Source organism: Lagenorhynchus albirostris, chromosome 6 (genome assembly GCF_949774975.1).
Source record: "Lagenorhynchus albirostris chromosome 6, mLagAlb1.1, whole genome shotgun sequence".
Taxonomy (NCBI): Eukaryota; Metazoa; Chordata; class Mammalia; order Artiodactyla; family Delphinidae; genus Lagenorhynchus; species Lagenorhynchus albirostris.
The window spans coordinates 32,766,501-32,790,348 of NC_083100.1; the positions used below are offsets into that span (position 1 = coordinate 32,766,501).

At 38.5% G+C, this 23,848-nt stretch overlaps 1 protein-coding gene across 1 annotated transcript in view; it reads right to left on the reverse strand.

Moving 5' to 3' along the window:
• CARF (calcium responsive transcription factor) overlaps positions 1-23,848 on the reverse strand; it is a 96,128-nt gene that overhangs the window by 11,993 nt on the left and 60,287 nt on the right. Inside the window, exons 18-19 of the mRNA XM_060152295.1 lie at positions 17,220-17,325; positions 15,968-16,107 (exon numbers count right to left, since the gene is read on the reverse strand). The gene's annotated coding sequence lies outside the window, so the exon portion shown is untranslated. The remainder of the gene's footprint in view (positions 1-15,967; positions 16,108-17,219; positions 17,326-23,848) is intronic.

Here is a 23,848-nt window from a genome sequence, read left to right on the forward strand (position 1 = left end):
CTCCACAACTAGGGAAAACCCACGTACAGCAATGAAGACCCAACGCAGCCAAAAATAAATAAATTAATTTTAAAAAAAGTGATATAAAACAACCATTTTATTGAACTCACAGATTCTACGGACCAGGAATTTGGGCAGAGGAAAGAAGGGATGGCTTGTCTCTGCTCCACAGTGTCTGGGGTCCCAGCTGGAAAACTCAGAGGCTAGGAGTGACTTAATGGCTGAAGGCTGAAATAATCTAGAGACATCTTCATTTATATGTCTGGTGGTTGATGCTGACTGTTGTTTGGGACTTCAGTGGACTGTCAAAGTAACACCAGCCAAAACATAACACCACACAGTCAAACCGCATAGGTTCATTTAGGCTTCCTCATGGTGATTTCTTAAAGAAGAAACAAAAAGCACTAGCCATGAGGGAAAAATATGATAACTTTAACTACATTAAGATTAAGAAAGCTTGTTCCTAAAAAGCACCATAGAGAGTGAAAAGATGCCGTGGAATGGGAAAATGTATTTGCAATACATATTTTATTTGGAATATACATCACATTATTCGGAATAGATAAAGAGTCCTAACAAATAAATAATACAAACTATCTAAAACTTTTTATTTTTTTAAATTATTTTTTTGATAGCTTAGTAAAAGAAGAATGCACTGTGACCAATAAGGATTATTTAGGAATACAAGAATGGCTTAAAATCACAAAATCAATTAACCTATTAGTAGGTTAAGGAGAAAAAAACACAAAGATTCTCTGATGTTGAAAAGTTTTCAATTAAAATATACATGCATTCCTGATTTTTTAAGGTTAAGCTGTCGAAAAAATTTCCATAGAACTAGAAAGTAATCCCTTTCCATCATAAAGAACAGCTATCACAAAAACACAGCCTACCTTCACTGAAAGAGGAAAGGCATTCTCGTTAATATAATGAACAAGACAAGAATGCAAGCAAATGGGGCTTCCCTGGTGGCGCAGTGGTTAACAGTCTGCCTGCCAATGCAGGGGACACGGGTTCGAGCCCTGGTCTGGGAGGATCCCACATGCCGCGGAGCAACTGTGCCCGTGAGCCACAACTGCTGAGCCTGCGCGTCTGGAGCCTGCGCGTCTGGAGCCGGTGCGTCTGGAGCCTGTGTGTCTAGAGCCTGTGCTCCGCAACAAGAGAGGCCGCGACAGTGAGAGGCCCGCGCGCCGCGATGAGGACTGGCCCCCACTCACCGCAACTGGAGAAGGCCCTCGCACAGAAATGAAGACCCAGCACAGCCAAAAATAAATAAATAAATAAATGGGAAAAAAAAAGAAGGCAAGCAACTGCTGCTACTTTAGACTGTTATGGAGGTTCTAGCCAGGTATGATTTTCTTTTTTATTAAATTTATGTCTTTTATTTTTGGCTGCACTGGGTCTTCATTGCTGTGTGCGGGCTTTCTCTAGTTGCGGCGAGCAGGGGCTGTTCTTCATTGCGGTGCGCAGCCTTCTCATTGCGGTGGCTTCTGTTGCTGCGGAGCATGGGCTCTAGGTGCATGGGCTTCAGTACCTGCGGCACACGGGCTTCTGTAGTTGTAGCTTGCAGGTTCTAGAGCGCAGGCTCAGTAGTTGTGGCGCATGGGCTTAGTTGCTCCGCAGCATGTGGGAGCTTCCTGGACCAGGGCTCGAACCCGTGTCCCCTGCACTGGCAGGCAGATTCTTTTTGTTTTTGCGGTACGCGGGCCTCTCACCGCTGTGGCTCCTCCCGTTGCGGAGCACAGGCTCTCCGGACGCGCAGGCCCAGCGGCCATGGCCCATGGCCCCATCCGCTCCACGACACGCGGGATCCTCCCGGACCGGGGCATAAACCCGTGTCCCCTGCATCGGCAGGCGGACTCTCAACCACTGCGCCACCAGGGAAGCCTCAGGCAGATTCTTAACCACTGCACCACCAAGGAAGTCCCAGGTATGATTTTCTATCTGGAAAATCCAGGAAAATCATCCAAAAATGTGTCATCTGCTTTGGCTCAGGTAAGTTGGATTTGTGTCCCTGGGAAGAGAGAATGCTTCGGCTTGGCTGAAACTGTTCAGTTTTGAAATATATTCAGGAGTCCCTGCCTCTGGGGAGAGAAGAAGCTCGCAGCTCAGCGGCTGTCAGCCACTGGCCTAAAACTTTTTAAATGGGCAAAATATTTGAATTGGTCATTCACAGGAAGGGAAATACAAATGGCTGACAAATATTGAAAAGATACTCAAACCCATTTGCAATTAACGAAATGCAAATTAAATCCACAATTTTAAAAAAACCATATACTTATCACTTCACAAAAATAATAAAGTCTAACTATCAAAAGTACTGTTGAAGATATGAAACAACTGGTATTATCACACACTCTTAGTGAGAGTATACTTTGGTACAATCAGTTTGGGAATGAGTTTGGCACTATCTGGTAAAAATAAAAATATGAATATTCAATGACCCAACAGCTACTTTGTATATAGGCTTGAGAAACTGTGCACGTGTACCAGAAGGTATGTACAACCTGTACCATTTGAATATGAATTTATGTATTTCACCAATTTACAAAAAAAAAAGGAGAAAAATCATATAATCATCTCAGTATATGCAATATGTGACAAAATTCAACATCCATTTATAATGTAAACTCTTGGCATACTAGAGAAGATCTGAAATCTAAAGAGCTCCAAATGTGTATGAACTACAGAATGTAATTTTCCTTTCCAATTAAATATCCTCTAAACTATTTGGTATATAAAAGTCTAAGATAATACTTCAGGGACAAGGTTCCTTAAAGACTGTCCTTCTATTTACTACATCTTTATAACATCTTTTTTTTAAAAAAATATACTTATTTGGCTGCGCCAAATATCGTTGCAGCATGCATGTGGGATCTAGTTCCCTGACCAGGGGTAGAACCCGGGCCCCCTGCATTGGGAGCATGGAGTCTTAACCACTGAACCAGCAGGGGAGTCCCTATAACATCTTTTTAATGAAAAATTTTGTTGCCAGGGATTTCAAAGGTCAAGGTGGGTTGAAAATAAAATGTTAATACTACTCTGGAAAAAAATTAGTCCCCACATTAATATATTAATGCATATCCTGCAGTCCCTTATCTGAAGGATCACCATTTAATTTATATATGGTAATTTATATACAGTAATTCTCTAGATTGGCAGGAAGCTTACTCTTTCTTATGGTGAATTTTGATAGTTCATGAATTGTTTAATTTGGGGTTAAATCTGGCTATAACACATACTGGAGTAAAACAATCTTAGGTTTAGAGCTTCCGTTCTTGGCTTCTTCGCTGTAAGGTAGTTAATCTCTCTGAGTTTATTTCTCTTCCATAAAATTGGGATAGTAATACCCAGGCCAGGGCTTCCCTGGTGGTGCAGTGGTTAAGGGCTTTGAGCCACCTGATGCAGGCCAACCTCCTGACCTCTGGGAAAGAGAGGAGGGCTGGAGAATAACTTCAATCACAGGCCAATGATGTAATCAATCGCTTCTATGTAATGAAACCCCAATAAATGCTCTGGACACAAAGCTCAGTGGTGCTTCTTGGTTGAATACATTGATGTGATGGGAGGGTGAAGTGCCCTGATTCCGTGGGGAGAAGGCATGGAACTTCTGTATTCAAGACCCTCCCAAATCTTACCTTATATGTCTTTTATTTGGCTATTCCTGATTTGTATCCTTTCTGATAAAACGAATTGTAAGCACAGTGCTTTCTTGAGTTCTGAGTCATTCTAGGAAATTATCAAACCTAAAGGGGTCATGGGATCATCCCAGATTTGTAGGCAGCTGGAAGTGCAGGTGACCGAAGGATCCCACTTTTGACTGGTGTCTTGTTGGGGACCATGCCCTTTAATTTGTGTGGTCTGTGCTAACTCTGGATGGTTACTGCCAGAAGTGAATTGTGGTATACCAGCTGTTGTCAGAATAAACACCAGTAATGTAAAATGTATTAAGAGATGCATGAAAGAATGGTTATTGAATTATTAAAGGTATTTATCTCCAAACTAATTCCAGGTGATTTTTATTGTTTTAAAACATCTTTCATGTCTTAATCAAATTTTTTATAATGATTATATGTTATATATATAATGGGGAGGAGCTTTTTATGCTGTGAGGGGAAAAGTAAGCTCTGGAAGACATACTATTAGGTGAAGAAACTAAGATGCTGAACAGTAGGTATTATAAGATCCATTTATACTTATATATGTGTGTGTATATATATATATATTCATGTATATTATGTATATTTAAAGAATATGGAGATATGTACATATTAATAGAATGAGAATAGGAATAATGTACTATAAAATGCTGTTGACAGTGGTTATCTATAAGGAAAGGTGTCAGGAGGGAGTCATTTGCTATGCATATTTCTATATTGTTTGAATCTTTTACAACTGGAATATTTATGTTACTCAACCAGTAAAAAAAAAAAGACAAAACAATTCCACAAAAATATTTTTAAAAAGGCCAACAAAAATTGATTTTTTTAAAAAAGTAGATTGCATTTCTAAGAATTTGTCCATTTCTTCCAGGTTGTCCATTTTATTGGCATAGCGTTGCTTGTAGTAATCTCTCATGATCTTTTGTATTTCTGCACTGTCAGTTGTTACTCCTTTTTCATTTGTAATTCTATTGATTTGAGTCTTCTCCCTTTTTTCTTGATGAGTCTGGCTAATGGTTTATCAATTTTGTTTATCTTCTCAAAGAACCAGCTTTTAGTTTTATTGATCTTTGCTATAACTTCCTTCATTTCTTTTTATTTCTGATCTGATCTTTATGATTTGTTTCCTTCTGCTAACTTTGGGGTTTTTTTGTTCTTCTTTCTCTAATTGCTTTAGGTGCAAGGTTAGGTTGTTTATTCGAGATGTTTCCTGTTTCTTAAGGTAGGATTGTATTGCTATAAACTTCCCTCTTAGAACTCCTTTTGCTGCATCCCATAGGTTTTGGGTCATCGTGTCTCCATTGTCATTTGTTTCTAGGTATTTTTTTGATTTCCTCTTTGATTTCTTCAGTGATCACTTCGTTATTAAGTAGTGTATTCTTTAGCCTCCATGTTGTATTTTTTACAGATCTTTTCCTATAATTGATATCTAGTCTCATAGCGTTGTGGTCGGAAAAGATACTTAATACGATGTCAATTTTCTTAAATTTATGAAGGCTTGATTTGTGACCCAAGATATGATCTACCCTGGAGAATGTTCCATGAGCACTTGAGAAAAATGTGTATTCTGTTGATTTTGGATGAAATGTCCTATAAATATCAATTAAGTCCATCTTGTTTAATGTATCAGTCAAAGCTTTTGTTTCCTTATTTATTTCCATTTTGGATGATCTGTCCATTGGTGAAAGTGGGGTGTTAAAGTCCCCTACTATGAATGTGTTACTGTCGATTTCCCCTTTTATGGCTGTTAGTATTTGCCTTATGTATTGAGGTGCTCCTATGTTGGGTGCATAAATATTTACAATTGTTATATCTTCTTCTTGGATCAATCCCTTGTTCATTATGTAGTGTCCTTCTTTGTCTCTTGTAATAGTCTTTATTTTAAAGTCTATTTTGTCTGATATGAGAATTGCTACTCCAGCTTTCTTTTGATTTCCATTTGCATGGAATATCTTTCTCCATCCCCTCACTTTCATTCTGTATGTGTTCCTAGGTCTGAAGTGGGTCTCTTGTAGACAGCATATACATGGGTCTTGTTTTTGTATCCATTCAGCCAGTCTGTCTCTTTTGGTGGGAGCATTTAATACAGTAGAGAAAAGACAGCCTCTTCAATAAGTGGTGCTGGGAAAACTGGACAGGTACATGTAAAAGTATGAGATTAGAACACTCCCTAACACCATACACAAAAATAAACTCAAAATGGATTAAAGATCTAAATGTAAGGCCAGAAACTGTCAAACTCTTAGAGGAAAACATAGTCAGAACACTCTATGACATAAATCACAGCAAGATCCTTTTTGACCCACCTCCTACAGAAATGGAAATAAAAACAAAAATAAACAAATGGGACCTAATGAAACTTCAAAACTTTTGCACAGCAAAGGAAACCATAAACAAGACCAAAAGACAACCCTCAGAATGGGAGAAAATATTTGCAAATGAAGCAACTGACAAAGGATTCATCTCCAAAATATACAAGCAGCTCATGCAGCTCAATAACCAAAGAACAAACAACCCAATCTAAAAATGGGCAGAAGACCTAAATAGACATTTCTCCAAAGAAGATATACAGATTGCCAACAAACACATGAAAGAATGCTCAACATCATTAATCATTAGAGAAATGCAAGTCAAAACTACAATGAGATATCATCTCACACTGGTCAGAATGGCCATCATCAAAAAATCTAGAAACAATAAATGCTGGAGAGGGTGTGGAGAGAAGGGAACACTCTTGCACTGCTGGTGGGAATGTAAATTGATACAGCCACTATGGAGAACAGTATGGAGGTTCCTTAAAAAACTACAAATAGAACTACCATACAACCCAGCAATCCCACTACCGGGCATATACCCTGAGAAAACCATAATTCAAAAAGAGTCATGTACCAAAACATTCATTGCAGCTCTATTTACAATAGCCAGGACATGGAAGCAACCTAAGTGTCCATCATCGGATGAATGGATAAAGAAGATGTGGCACATATATACAATGGAATATTACTCAGCCATAAAAAGAAATGAAATTGAGTTATTTGTAGTGAGGTGGATGGACCTAGAGTCTGTCATACAGAGTAAAGTAAGTCAGAAAGAGAAAAACAAATACCATATGCTAACACATATATATGGAATCTAAGGGGAAAAAAAAAAAAAGGTCATGAAGAACCTAGGGGTAAGATGGGAATAAAGACACAGACCTACTAGAGCATGGACTTGAGGATATGGGGAGGGGGAAGGGTAAGCTGTGACAAAGTAAGAGAGTGGCATGGACATATATACATTACCAAATGTAAAACAGATAGCTAGTGGGAAGCAGCTGATTGGCACAGGGAGATCAGCTCGGTGCTTTGTGACCACCTAGAGGGGTGGGATAGGGAGGGTGGGAGGGAGGGAGACGCAAGAGGGAAGAGATATGGGAACATATGTATATGTGTAACTGATTCACTTTGTTATAAAGCAGAAACTAACACACCATTTTAAAGCAATTATACTCCAATAAAGATGTTAAAAAAAAAGTAGATTGCAATATAAAAATGGTCTAGTGAAAAAAATTGATATTTCACACAAGAAAAAGAAATATTTGAAAAACACGTCACTAATAAAAAATGTTAATCTTAACAAAAGTGAAATATCATTTCAAATTAGAAAAGCCTTAAATTATCATATTTAATTCTCATGAAGACATGATCAGATGTACCATCAAAAATTACTTTGAAACAGCGTAAAACAACATAAAATGTACAGGAAGAAACTTGATAATCTTATCACTAGTGTGAAAATGCTTATGTTCTTTAAATAGTATTTCCAAATCTAGGAAACTAAACCAGAAAACATAGTAGTCAGAGATACAAAAAATGATTTTTATATAGAAAACATAGTAGTCAGATACAAAAATGATTTTTATACAAAAAATATTTGGCATTAAAAATACTGGAAATACCTAAATGTCCAAAAAATGTGAGGAATGAAATATATAGATGTGAAAAACCTATATTATGCAATATTATGCATCCATTAAAATGACAATTTTGAAGAACCTTTAAGGCAATAAAAAAATACAATGTAGTGTTCAGTTTTAATAAAGCAGTATTTATAACTGCTTATGATCCAAATTATGTTTAAAGAAGATACATTCCTCAATTTTAAAAATAATTATTTTTTTCTTTTTCAAGGTTCCTCAATGAAAGCTCACTATTTTAATATTTTTTATTGTTTTAAAATTATATTTACTCAGTAACATTTTAAGGCAATGTTTCAGACAACCGGTTGTCCATTTAATCTTTGGTTTCCTGATAGAACACTTATTCAATACAATAAAAATATTTTAATTTACTTGATAAAGCACTGAACCTTTAAAGTACACCTGGGGTTAAAGCTCTAAAGCTGACACTAACTGTATGATTCTGGGAAAACTATTTATTCCTTCTGAGCCAAATTCACTCATCTGTTTAAAGGAAAAAAAAAGACTGGGTCAGACTTTCAGGGTCTTCTCTAGGTCTAAAAATATTATGATCCAATATTATTTATTGATACCACTAATAAAGTATAAATCTCTTTTTTCTACTCTAGTTTGATGACTTATTCAAATGTGATAGATTTGTTCAGGAAGATTAATAAATTTGAGGAGGGCTGGATTAGGATTTTAGGGTTAGAATGAACTTTATTAACCATCTGCTATCGTACAATCATACAAACTGAGACCAGGGATGGCAGCTGACTAACCCATGATAATAAAATAGAAAAACTGAAAACCAAGCACCGAAAGTAAAAATCTCCCAGAGCTAATTATTAAGATCAATGGTTTCCCATTTAGACACTCTTTGAATAAAATACAGCAAATGCCAAGAATTAGTAATATTTAAAAATTAACACATTTTTTATTAATGCGGTTGAACAAATAGTCATATATACACTCAAATCACATTATTCATTTGTTTAGTGACAATGTTAGATTCTCAGATACCTCAGCAATTAATCTACAACACCTCAGGGGTTTCAGCCAATAGGAAGGGAACTACTGATAAAGACAACTAGCAAATATAAATAGGAAAGAAGCTAAATCTCAGTTCACAGTAAAATTCAAAGTGATATTTTATTTATTTTTTTGTTTGTTTTTTTGTTGTTGTTTGTTTTTGTTTTGTTGCGGTATGAAGGTCTCTCACGAGTCTCACGAACCCGTGTCCCCTGCATCGGCAGGCGGACTCTCAACCACTGCGCCACCAGGGAAGCCCCAAAGTGATATTTTAAATTGTATCTTCAAATGTTTACTGATACTTGACAGAATTACCCTCTTTTGAGTCTCAATTTCTCGTTTATAAAGTGTGAACATTCACTGTTGCCAACAGGACTGATATAAAGACAGATAATTATGTAAAAACACAATGCATAGCATATAATAGCTATTCAATGTCAGTTCCTTTCCCCTTGCCCTTTGCATTCTGAAAATTATCATGATCAAATAGGACCAGAACCTGTAAAAGTTATATGTCAGGAAATTTAATGATACAGAAAGAGAAAAGAAATAAAATACTGCCTAGCTATGAAATCTGCATCATACCCATTTAATGAATAAATCGTTCCATTTAATAGCTTTTTATTACTGGTCTGCATCCAGTCCCTTTTTTTTTTTCCCCCCGGTACACGGGCCTCTCACTGCTGTGGCCTCTCCCGCCGCGGAGCACAGGCCCCGGACGTGCAGGCTCAACGGCCATGGCTCACGGGCCCAGCCGCTCCACGGCATGTGGGATTCTCCCGGACTGGGGCACGAACCCGCGTCCCCTGCATCGGCAGGCGGACTCTCAACCACTGCGCCACCAGGGAAGCCCCATCCAGTCCCTTTTGATACCCATATTCATACCCATGTCATGAGAAGTATCATCAACTCTGGGGCCTATGTGTATAGCTTCCATAAGCCATGGGCTCCATAGAGCCAAGATATTTCAGAGAACCACTGAATTCTAGCCCTCATTCGCACTCTCCCAGGTTGCAGATGAAGAAGTAAATTGATTCACCCAAGATTACTCAATTAAGTAAGGATCAGAACTAGTTCTCTGCTCCTATTATTTCACATATCACCCAAACTACTTATTCTACCAGCAACCATTGCTGAGTTTTCTATTGTAGTTTACTTCCTGTGAAAATACTTTTAGCCAAAGGGTATAGACAAAAATAGAAGAATTAATTGGCTATAAAATTGCAAGGCAGGTTTAGGTGAAATTAGAAATAATCAATATACAGCTACAGGTTGTAACTAAATGAAATTCATGACCATCTTAAACCATCTTTTCCTCCTTTATATTCTTAAAGTAGAAATGGGTAAAGCTCTAGCTCCTGTGCTTACTACTACAGAGTTAAAATCAATGGAACTGTAAACTCTAGTGTAATTAAAAATTAAAATGACTTCAGTGTTTCCATGGAAATAAAAAGACCTGATGAATAAAAAATTACTATTACACAACTGATATAGAAGTCTGTTACTCTGAAAGTCACACATTGTTTCTTAGCTACTACAAGCTACATGTTTTTGTTTTCTTTTATTCTTGCCTATATCCTTTGGTTAAATTCTTCTTGAAGGTCTAAATACACCCATATTTTGTATTAATATAATTCTGATATCAAAACATTTCAATGTATTTTCAAATGTTAATCGAACCTGACAAGAGAGGAAAGATCGTCTTAAGACAGTTAATATATTTACATAATTCTAATCACCTTCTTAAAGCCAGAATGTGTATTGTCACTTAACCATATTTTAGGTGAAAGCAAAATAAGTGAAAAAGTTTAATAATGTATTAAATATAAAACTGAATAAAGTATAAAAAGATAACAAAAAGTTGATAGTTTAAGGTAGTTAGTTCCAAAAAAAAAAGAATAGAAAGCAGAAGACTAGAAAAAGACTTTTCTGAAATACTTTTATAATCAAGCCTAGAAATTCTGAATCTCCTCATGTGGGGGAGTGTTACATGTGAATATGGTATATTAAAGGGCATTTAGGCTGTAGTTACCTTATATTGCAGTGTCTCTTGGAGACCCTTGTTTATAATACACTGAATATGTATTTGTTGACTAAGGGACTGAAGAGATCGCTTCAATTAGCAACTAATCTGAGGTATTTCCTACCCCTATGTTCCTTCACAGGTTCCAAAGTGGACTCAATTGACCACTGTGAAGCATTGTTGGTGTTCCTTTTAATTTCTTAGCCATTTTTGCTGCTCTACCAAACCTAAGTGTTGGAGGCCCCAGGGCTAGATCCTGGTCATTCTCTTCTTTATCTACATTTCTTCTCTGTTTTCTGTTTTTAAATACCATCCAAAGATGTTTATCTAGATTTGTATTTCTAAGTGCCTACTAAACACTTCCACCTGGAAATCAAACTAACCAGTCCAAAGACAGCTCCTGCTTTTCTCTTCTGACTCTATTCAACCCGTCTTCCTCAACTCAGTAAAATTCACTATCATCCATACAGTTGCTCAAGGCTAAAACCCTGGAGACATTCTTCGCTCTTCCCCTTCTTTCACTCACCATCCCCACACCCCCTCCCCAACAGCCCCTCAATCAGCAAGTCTTGATTCTCTCTCTAAAATATATCGTGAATCTGTCCATTTCTCTTTGCTTGCTGTATCGCTATCATTTTAGTTCCAAGTCACCTAAGCTCTCAGTTGTGCAATTGCAATAACTTCCTAATTGCTCTCCCCATTTCCATTCATGTCCTTCTATAATATATTCTCCTACAACATATAAGCCAAGGTTTATCACTTCTCCACTAAAAATTTTCTAGGGCTTCCCTGGTGGCGCAGTGGTTGAGAGTCCGCCTGCCGATGCAGGGGACATGGGTTCATGCCCCGGTCTGGGAGGATCCCACGTGCCGCGGAGCGGCTGGGCCCGTGAGCCATGGCCACTGAGCCTGCGCGTCTGGAGCCTGTGCTCCACAGCAGGAGAGGCCACGACAGTGAGAGGCCCGCGTACCGCAAAAAAAAAAAAAAAAAAAAAATTTCTAATGGGTTTTTGCTGTACTCAGAATGAAATTGACCCTATGATTACCATGGACTCCAAGGCCTTCTGTACATGACTGACCTCATCTCATACCATTTTCCCTATTGCTCTCTAAGCTTATGTCACACTGACTTTTTTCAGCCCTTTAACACATTTTTGTTTTTTTTTACCTCAAGGCCTTTGCATTTACTGTTGCTTTTACCTGTGAAGGTCTTCCCCCTGCTTTTGAATTTTGGCTTCTTTTCATCTGTTGAATGCTATCTCCCTGAAAATACCACCAAATAACCTGTTGATAAAGCAAAACTAAATTTCCTGCTTACTGTAGTAAGGAAAAATACTACCTTGACGATCTTAACAGTGTCTCTGAGGGGGAAGAACAAAGGAGAGATGTTTGTGAGTTTTGGGGGATCTAGTTTGAGTTTTTCAATGCAAGGATTTGATAGGTATTGGGTAAAGTCTGCAGGGCTGACAGGGAAACCCCAAGCCAAAGTTACCCATCAAAGAGTCCTTCTCACAGAAATGGGCCTGCTTTAGTACCTTTGCCATACTCAGCCACTGGCTGGGAGCAGCCTGTGAGAAGCATAGCCTCTGAACAAGCACCATGGTAGATCCAGAGCATAGCAGCTGGGGCCACTGGTCGATTACTCCACTTGAAGCAAAAGCTCTGAGTGGGTCATTTTCATAGCTGTCAAGGCTCACCTCTTGTGCTGAACAGACATCTCTACCCACAGCTTCAGGGTACAGGTCTTCTGTGGTTCTTGTGGGCCTGTCCTCCTGAGGGGAAACTCAGATGGGACCTCTGACACTGCTGTTGATCTCTGGGGTCACAAGTGGTACACATGCTCTCCGTCACCATCAGCTATCACCTCATCAGGTCTTGGTGGCTTACAGGTGGTGTGACTCAAATCTTAACTCCTGAAAGGTCTTAGCAATCATATTGTTCTCATGCTGACATTGCTGCATGAGTCTATTCACTGTTACAGTGGGACACAGGAGTACCAAAAGGTGCCCAAATGGATCATCTGGGTTCCACATGTAGTCCCCCTGCCCTACCTCCTCCAACTGATCAGGGTCCATCACCCCTGCCAGAACGCTGATGCCTCTTCTTACTTGCTGGGGCCTGGATACAAGGACTCCAAAATGTACTGCCATCAGCATACCTTATAGTTCAATAAAAACTCTGTGTTCCTCCTGGCAAGAGTATGCTCCCTTTGGGGACCAGGACCTCCAACCCTGCAGGGCTCAGAATTAAAGGGGTGGGAAGCACAAAACCTCCCAGTGTGTCATTGGGAATGATGGTAAATGGAGCCAGTCCTGCTTCTGCCCCTTGGTTATTAATTAATGTCCCATGTATTCTTCCTGTTGGGAACACAGCACCATAAAGAGGTCTCTGATTTAGTGCACCAAGGATGGCACTCAAACTTTCAGAATGTTACCTCTGAGTTAATGCTGTAGCTCTGCTTTTAGAAGCCCATTTCAGCATTCTATGAACTCACCATCTTACGTACAGCAATTTCTTCAAGAAACAAACCATATAAATTACTTTGCATACATATTCATACCTCTTTGAAATTATACTAAATACAGTCCTAATTGCTGCATTAACCTAGGTGACCAAATTTGTTTTCCCCCAGACAAAACTAGAAGACAGAAAAGCAGGAACTGTTTAGCTATTTTTCTAATGGGCATGCCTGCCATTTTATCTTTATACATTTTAAGGAGGCTATGTATATAACAAAATTCAAAGTCATTTTCACATCCTTCAAATCTATATCTATTTTTAAATGTACAGTAACAACAGTTAGATAAAACTATTTAGTGACCAGTGTTTTGTCTCTCATTTTTTTCTTTAGATTTTGTCTAATTATTCAAAGATTATGTATCAATTAACTCAGTTTAATATTTGTCTAACCTATTTAAGTTACCTAAGGATCTAGATATTACAATTTTAGTTAAATATAAAGTTCTTAAGAATTTTGATACTATAGAAATATCATAAGATAATAAATCTTTTTAAGATACCCATCATTATAAGTTTACCTAGTTAATCATGATTCTAATTTTTGTAATGTTAAACAATTTGTAGAAATAATAACTATGGGCTTCCCTGGTGGCACAGTGGTTAAGAATCCACCTGCCAATGCAGGGGACATGGGTTTGAGCCCTGGTCCAGAAGATCTCACATGCCACAGAGCAACTAAGCCCGTGAGCCACAACTACTGAGCCTATGCTCTAGAGCCTGCAAGCCACAACTACTGAGCCTATGTGCCACAACTACTGAAGCCAACGCACCTAGAGCCCATGCTCTGTCACAACAGAAGCCACTGCAATGAGAAGGCCGTGCACCGCAATGAGGAGTAGTCCCCACTCACTGCAACTAGAGAAAGCCCATGGGCAGCAACGAAGACCCAGCGCAGCCAAAACAAAATAATAAATAAATAAATAAATAAATAAATAAATAAATAAATAAAAGAAATATTAACTATAATGCTACCTCATCTGTCCCATCAAACCAATGCAAAAATACAGAAAGTTTAAATTATGAGATGTTCAATCTTCTTGTATAAACTAGAATACTGTGTTGGCAGTAATTTCACATATTAAAGTCAGGAAATAGATAAATGTTTTTCAGTCCTTCAAATCAGTACAATTAATTCACTCTAATTTGTCCAATGATTCAACTATTTATCAGGAATATTCTATTAAAATTTTCTATATAATATATAAACTTCATATTCATAAATAAAATTACAAAACATCTTTAAATCGTGTTTCAAAGCCCTTCATCTTGGAACCAAGACCTCTTTTTTCTTTCCTTATAGTTTTAACCAGAAATATCTCTTAAAAGCAATTTTAAAGAAAAGAAACAAAAAGTTTCATTATTTTTCTTTCCATTTTATAAATTCTTCATTAGACATTCCTAGAGTGAGCACATAATGACAGAATAATTGTTTTCATCAACTAATCTTTAATGTTTCCCTACAGAGGGAAAAGGAAAAGAGGAACAGACAAAAAATGAGAGGGAGCCAGCTTTAGTCAAATACAAAATTATTATTGTAAAAGACTAATTATCTTTCTTTAATTAAGGAGAAGGGAAAACCGATTCAGGAAAATTATTTTGAATATGTGCATGGGGAGAGGGAGGGAGGGAGGGAGAGAAGGAGAGAGAGAGGGAGCAAGAGAAAGAGAGAGAGGGAGAGAGAGGAGAGAAAGAGAAAAGAGAGGGAAAGGGTCATTATAATTGATTTAAACATTAATTCAGATCCCTTGACAATCTGATTTGTATGATTAAAAAGCCAGTAGTTATTGATACTTAAAGTATAGAAATGAGAGGGAGGGGAGTTCTCATATTAAACAAAGTAATCTTTCTCTTTTCAATAAAGAAGACCATCTCCTCCTGAGCTGTTCTGAAGGGAAGAAGAAAAAGTCGAAGGTGAGACAGAAGAGAAGGAAATGGAGGAACACAGGATGAGGAAAGTAGAATAAAGGACATTACATTCAAATTGTGATTTGAAGGGATCTGGAAAAGATGGTTTTAATTTTTTCACATTTTCTCCTTGTCTTTGCCAAGGAATCTTTTAAGGAGGCAATTTCATAATCCCTTGAATATATTTTGGAAGTTTCCCCTTGCCTTAAAATGTAGACAATTGTATGTTTGGGATATTTCTTCTTTTTTTGGTTCAAAGTGTCTCCCAAAAGGAACAATTTTGTTCATAACAAAAGTTCCCCAAAGTAACCACTGTAATTCCAAATATCATTAGAAAGTTAAGATGACACATTCTGATCCTAGTGTAAATACAGACAAGAGGCAGGAGTTCAGCCCAGAGTGAGTACAGAACTAAAGATAAACCTATGAGTCTAGCAACAGTAAGTCAAATCTTGTGCACCTTGTATCTTGGGGACCCTCCCCTACAAAGAGAACTAGACTTCCAATGGACAAAATAAAACAAGAGTAAGTAAAGTTCTGATAAGATTTTCATAAATGACCTTGAGACAGTTTTTCCAAAGGATGCCAGTCTGAAGAGAAACCTTCTGAACATACAAAACTTACTCCCATCTTCATCCCTATGAACTTCCTCTTATAGACGCACAATGAAGAAATGACGAGGACAAACAGTAGTATTGTTAGTAATAATGCAGATTTCTACCCAAAATAAGAGTTTTTCAAACTGATCAATCAATGGATTTTTTAAAAGAGTTTCTAATTCCTAGATATTACTCTCAAACTAAACAAACTAAACTTAGCATTTGCATTTGGAGTGTCTGATTAAAAAAAAATAAGAAATCAGAACTCAAACCCAATATGAACTTACCTCACCGTCGTCATTGGACAGACCCTGTGCAGGAGGCTTAAAGGGCCTCAGTAAAACACGCTGTTTCCAAGTTGACCAGATTTTGATGAGACCTCCAAGACAGTCAAATATTGGCTCCTTTAAAATACCTCCAAAATAACCTGTTGATAAAGCAAAACTGAGTTTTTTGCTTACTGCAGTAAGGGAGAATACTGTCTTGATAGACTTAGCAGTGTCTCACAGGGAAGTCAGAGGTACAATATTTATGAGTTTTGCGGATCTGGTTTAAGATGCGTTTCAAAGAAGAGGATCTGAGCGGGATTAGACAAAGGTTTTACATAGTATTTTTTGATTGGACAAAGGGAGGTGAGAGTTTAGAAGTATTTCACAGTCTTCTGCCTTTCTAGACTAACCTGCTAGTCCCTACACAACCTGAATTGTTCACCCACCTGGAAATTCTTTGATTTAAAATGGTTTTTCTTTTTTTACAATTGATAGTATCAATACTTATCACACCACTTTACAATTCATTGATTGCATTAACTGTCTGCCACTACACTGTGAGTCCCTGTAGGACTAAGATTAGGTTTTGTTAATCTTTCTTACAGCCAGCAGGTAACAGTGTCTGGTTCTCAATAAATACTCAGTCACTGTTGCCCAGGAGTGGAGAAAAACACACAAACATGCTGAGGTTATTATGAACATAACCTCAGATGAATCCTTAATCAAGTAGGGCTATTAATAATATTCTTGCCTAGTCTAATTACTCTCCTACTAGCTTTTCTCAACTCCCTAACACACTTCCCCCCCCACACCAATCTCCACACTCCCCTAAGGCCCTTGCTTCTTTTTTCACTGAGAAAACTGAATTAATCAGAAGATAATTTCCAGATTCTCACTTGTACCCACCTACTAGCATCTTTACCCATGTAGTCTGTCTTGTCATCCATCCATGTAAGAGGTACCCATGCTTCTTCAGGCAGAGCAAGCACGTCCCATTCTCGCAGTTCTCTCTTACTGCACTACTCTTCATGTATCTGCATGACTAACTCTCCTACTCTCTAATTTGCTTACATATACCTTCTTAATGAGGCCACTCAGATTGCCCTATTTAAAACGGAAATTCTCTCCACACTGAATCCTATATTTCCCTTTCTCTATTCCATTTTCGTTCCGTATTATTTATCAACCTAACATATAAGTACTTCATACACATATTATAATAATACATATAAGTACATACAATATACTTAATATGTTTATATATACTTACTTATTATGTTTATTATTTATTGTCTATCGCCCCCTACTGGAAAGTAAGCTCCAAAAGGCAGGAAACGTGTTTTGCTGAACGTCCATCTTTAAGATTTTAGAGGGTTCTTACAGAACAGAAATGTAAAAAACACAAGAGTTTCTAAAAGCAATTACAAATGCAATAGTCACAGCCAGAAAATTGTTATACAATTTTACTATGGTAACCAGTAAATTATCTTACCACCTGCATTTGATCACCATATATATTTTCAGAAATCTGTGAAGCTTAATTTTTTTCATCCAGATTTTAGGAAAGCTTTTTGATTCAACAGGCTACTTTAATATATCATTTAAATAAGACTTTTAAACACACGCTAAGCAAAATGTAAAATTCTCAGCCTGGCCCTGTAGAATTATTACCATTTAACCTGTCTTATCTTTTTAATCTTTTCCCAGCTTCTTTCCTTCCCTGGATCCTAAAGTTCTCACCAAAATGAACTTACTAGCACCCCCAAATGTGCATACTTGCTCCTTGAATTTTATATATCTGCAGTTTAATCTCATGTCCATATCCTGTCATGAAAGATTCAACCTAAAGATCCTACCATGAAAAGATCACTTGCTTTTCTGGACTGTGTAGCAAAAGTAACGTGGAGTAGTATTGGTCAGACTTTGTTAATAATATGAGCTTTATCACTTAATAGTTTATGTAACAACCTCAGGCAAGTTACAGAATTTCTGAATTTCAGCTCTCGCATTTGTGGGAGACACCATTAGTGGCCTAAATGATATTCAATGAATTCTTTCTCTCTTATTAAAACACAATCTTGGGGCTTCCCTGGTGGCGCAGTGGTTGAGAGTCCGCCTGCCGATGCAGGGGACACGGGTTCGTGCCCCGGTCCGGGAAGATCCCACATGCCGCAGAGCGGCTGGGCCTGTGAGCCACGGCCGCTGAGGCTGCACGTCCGGAGCCTGTGCTCCGCAACGGGAGAGGCCACAACACTGAGAGGCCCGCGTACCACAAAAAAAACAAAAAAAACACAATCTTTCTTGGGGTGGTAATGTACCCTTTAAAAAGAGCTGCAGTAAAAGAAAAATAAAATAAAAAATAAAAAGAGATACATTTCCTAGCATCCTTGTAACTAGGGTGATTATACAACACTTCTAAACAGTAAGTTAAAAGCAGAAGTTACTGTTGGATCTTCTGAGAAAGACCTTTGGCTTACTCATCTAGCTCAGACCTTTTGCCTATTCTATTCTTCCTGCCTGGTCTCTGATCAATGCTGGAGGTGGAGCAACCACCTCTGGCCAGTCTGGAAGACTGCCTTTGGACTTAGTTTCACAGAAAAAAAGAAAAACTCTTTATTTGGTTAAGCCAACATAATCATGTCTCTATTGTGACCAGTCAAAGGTGCTCCCTAACAGGACTTCCCTGGTGGTGCAGTGGTTAAGAATCTGCCTGCCAGTGCAAGGGACACGGATTCGATCCCTGGTCCAGGGAGATCCCACATGCCGCGGAGCAACTAAGCCCGTGCACCACAACTACTAAGCCTGCACTCTACAGCCCATGAGCCACAACTACTGAGCCCGCGTGCCGCAACTACTGAAGCCCATGCATCTAGAGCCCATGCTCCACAACAAGAGAAGCCACTGCAATGAGAAGCCCACGCATTGCAACGAAGAGTAGCCCCCGCTCACTGGAACCAGAGAAAGCCCACACGCAGCAATGAAGACCCAACACAGCCAAAAATTCATTAATTAAACAAACAAAAAAGATGCTCCCTAACAGATACACCATCTTGAAAGTTAAGGATAATGCTTATGTTTCAGGATTTTAAAGCTCATTATTAATAAAATTAATTATAAAAATTAACATATATTCAGAAGCACGTATCAGATTGTCTTTAAGATCTTAACATGGGTTAACTCACTAAATCCTCATAACAATTCAGTTAGGTAGCTACTACTACTATACCCTCAGATTAAAAAAATGAAAAACTGGGCTTCCCTGGTGGCACAGTGGTTGAGAGTCCGCCTGCCGATGCAGGGGGCGCGGGTTCGTGCCCTGGTCCGGGGAGATCCCACACGCCGTGGAGCGGCTAGGCCCGTGAGCCATGGCTGCTGAGCCTGCGCGTCCGGAGCCTGTGCTCCTCAATGGGAGAGGCCACAACATTGAGAGACCCATGTACCGAAAAAAAAAAAAAAAGAAAAACTGAAAGTCTAGTAATCTGTCCAGCTAATAAAGAGGAAGTAGGATTCAAATCCTAGTGTATGCTCCTAACCACAAGTCCAAGCTATAATAAAAAAAAAAACACTTACTTTATGCCAGGCAAAATGCCAAGTGCTTTAACCAAAAAATATAAAGCACTAAGTCCAATGTCCAGTGCTCATTAAAATGTCAGTTCTGTTCCTTGTAAGTAATGTCTTCTTCTTCAGAATTCTTATATAATTTTATCTATATTCCTATTATCAATTTTACCATTTTCTATATTGTATAAAGTTAAATATCTCATGTAATAGACATTTAGTTCCTTTGAGGCAAACTTTTAAGTCATTCATTTTGGTATCCTACATGGCACCTAACTCTGTCAGTGATGGTACACACAAGGTTGAGAGTCATTATGACTGGAGGAGCCATGACAGTGGGGACTGGAAACTATACCATCAAAGGTGTTGCTACACAAACAGGCTGTTCTTGGGAATTACTTTAGACCAATAATATACCCTAAGTCCCACAATAACATACATGTTTGTCTCACCCAATTTGTGATACCCTTTTCTGTCTCATAACCTATCCTTGCACTTCTCTTACATTCTCCTACTTCATCTTCCAACTTTACTGCTCCTGCAGAAACCCAAATGTGACATTATGTTGGAACTGCCTAGAGAACTTCCACATCTACTCAAAATGGAAAAAAAGTAACCAGATTTACCCTCCTGCTTGAAACAACTACAAAACTAGATAACTTCCCTGGTGGTGCAGTGGTTAGGAATCCGCCTGCCAATGCAGGGGACACGGGTTTGAGCCCTGGTCCAGGAATATCCCACATGCTGCGACACAACTAAGCCCGTGTGCCACACAACTACTGAGCCTACACTCTAGAGCCCGCGAGCCACATCTACTGAGCCTGCATGCCACAACTACTGAAGCCTGCACGCCTACAGCGCATGCTCCGCAACAAGAGAAGCAACCACAATGAGAAGCCCCCGCACCACAACAGGAGTAGCCCCCACTCACCACAACTAGAGAAATCCTCCGTGCAACAAAGACCCAAAACAGCAAAAATTAAAAATAAATAAATATATTAATTAAAAATAAAACTGGATAAAATATATGAAACAATGATTCTCAAAACATTGGACATCGTGCAACAGAGGACAGAGATCCCTGAGAGACGGAAAACAAATGAGTTGAAGCTTATGTTACCCCAGATTACCACCTGAAGAGAGTTTTCAGGCTGCAGCACCTGGAAATGTAACGTAGGCCGAGCCTCTCTGGGTAGAGGAGATGGAATCTGATATTAAGGAAGACCAAAGCAGCCAGAGTTTGTAGGATCAAGTACTGGAGAAGAGAGAGCTACACAGATTTGTGAAAATGACTATACTACCCAAAGCAATCTACAAATTCAATACAATCCCTATCAAACTACCAATGGCATTTTTCACAGAACTAGAACAAAAAATTTCATGTTTGTATGGAAACACAAAAGACCCTGAATAGCCAAAGCAATCATGAGAAAGAAAAACTAAGCTAGAGGAATCAGATTCCCTGACTTCAGACTATACTACAAAGTTACAGTAATCAAGACAGTATGGTACTGGCACAAAAACAGAAATATAGATCAATGGAACTGGATAGAAAGCCCAGAGATAGGGCTTCCCTGGTGGCGCAGTGGTTGAGAGTCCACCTGCCAATGCAGGGCACAAGGGTTCGTGCCCCAGTCTGGGAGGATCCCACATGCCACGGAGCGACTGGGCCCGTGAGCCATGGCCGCTGAGCCTGCGTGTCCGGAGCCTGTGCTCCGCAACAGGAGAGGCCACAACAGTGAGAGGCCCGCGTACCGCAAAAAAAAAAAAAGTTACCAGGAATGCAAAGAAGCAGGAAAATATATAAAAATAATGAGAAGAAAAATCAGTCAATTGAAACTGCTTCAAAAAAAAAAAAAGAATTAGTTTCCAAAGATATTAAAATAGTTCTGTAGCTTCATTCCATATATTAACCTAGAGGAAAGATGCAAAATATCAAATAGAGACATGGAAGATACAAAAAATTCCCATGTTAAATTTTTAAATATGAAAAATAGAGAGATCTCTGGACAAGATGGTGGAGTAGAAGGGCCTGAGCTCACCCCCTCTCACGAAAACACCAAAATCACAACTAACTGCTGAAGAACCATTAACAAAAAAGGACTGGAACCTACCAAAAAAACCCTTCTACTTCCAAAGACAAAGAAGAAGCCACAATAAGACTTCCTTAGGCTCTAGTGCTGGGACACCTCAGGCCAAACAACCAAGAGGGTGGGACACAGCCCCACCCATTAGCAGACAGGCTACTTAAAGTCTTCCTGAGTCCATAGCTGCCTCTAAACACACCCCTTGACACAGCCCTGCCCACTAGAGGGACAAGACTCAGCTCCACCCACCAGTGGGCAGGCACCAGTCCCTCCCACCAGGAAGCCGCACAAGCCTCTTGGACCAGCCTCACCCACCAAGGGGCAGATACCAGAAGCAAGAGGAACTACAATCCTGCAGCCTGTGGGAATGCAAACACAGAAAATTAGACAAAATGAGAGCACAGGAGGATGTTTCAGATGAAGGAACAAAATAAAACCCCAGAAGAGTAACTAAGTAAAAATAGGCCATCTACCTGAAAAAGAATTCAGAGTAATGATAATAAAGATGATCCAAGATCACGGAAAAAGAACAGAGGCACAGACCAAGAGGATACAAGAAATGTTTAACAAAGAGCTAAAAGATTTAAAGAACAAAGTTGAACAAATAAAATAACTGAAATGAAAAATACACTAGAAGGACTCAACAGCAGAATAAATGAGGCAGAAAAATGGATAAGTGAGCTGGAAGACAGAATGGTGGAATTCACTGCCACAGAACAGAATAAAGAAAAAAGAATAAAAAGAAATGAGGACAGTTTAAGAGACCTCTGGGACAATGCTAAGCAAACCTACATTCCCATTATAGGGGTCCCAGAACGATGAGAGAGAAAGAATGAGCCTGAGAAAATATTTGAGGAGATAATAGCTGAAAACTACCCTAACATGGGAAAGGAATAGTCACCCAAGTCCACGAAGCACAGAGAGTCCCATATAGGATACAACCAAGGAGGAACACACCAAGACACACAGTAACCAAATTGACAAAACTTAAAGGCAAAGAGAAAATACTAAAAGCAACAGGGAAAAGCAACAAATACCAGGGAATCCCCATAAGGTTATTAGCTGATTTTTCAGCAGAAACTTTGCAGCCCAGAGGGGAGTGGCACAATATTAAAGTGCTGAAACAGAGAAACCTACAACCAAGAATACTCTTGCCAGCAAGGCTCTCATTCAGATTTGATGGAGAAATCAAACCCTTTACAAACAAGCAAAAGCTAAGAGAATTCAGCACCACCAAACCAGCTTTATAACAAATGCTAACGGAACTTCTCTGGGTGGAAAAGGCCACAACTAGAAACAAGAAAATTATGAATGGGAAAGCTCACCAGTAAAGGCAAACATACAGTAAAGGTAGGAGATCATCCACACACAAATATGATATCAAAACAAGCAATTGTGACAACAGGGGAGTACAAATGCAGGATATTGGAAATGCATTTGAAATTAAGAGACCAGCAACTTAAAACAATCTTGTGTGTGTGTGTGTGTGTGTGTGTGTATATATAAAATATATGTTACATATTGATTTGCTATATCAAAACCTCATGGTAACTGCAAACCAAAAATCTACAATGGATATACACACAAAAAAGAAGAGATATACAAACACAACACTAAATATAGTCATCAAATCACAAGAGAAGAGAATAAAAGAGGAAAGGAAGAAAAAGACCTACAAAAACAAATCCTAAGCAATTAACAAAATGGCAACAAGAACATATATATTGGTAATTACCTTAAATGTAAATGGATTCGGTGCTCTAATCAAAAGACACACACTGGATGAATGGCTACAAAAACAAAACCCATATATACGCTGTCTACAAGAGACACACTTCAGATCTAAAGACACATACAGACTGAAAATGAGGGGACGGAAAAATGTATTCCACGCAAATGGAAATCAAAAGAAAGCTGAAGTAGCAATACTCATATCAGACAAAATAGACTTTAAAATAAAGACTGTTACAAGAGACAAAGAAGGACACTACATAATGATCAAGAGATCAATCCAAGAAAAAGATGTAACAATTGTAAATATACATGCTCCCAACATAGGAGCACCTCAATATATAAGGCAATGCTAACATCCTGAAAAGGAGATATCAACAGTAACATAATAATAGTGAGGGACTTAAAAACCCCACTTAACATCAATGGACAGATCATCCAGACTGAAAATCAACAAGGAAACACAGGTCATAAATAAAACATTAGATCTGATGGACTTAATTGATATATATAGAGCATTCCA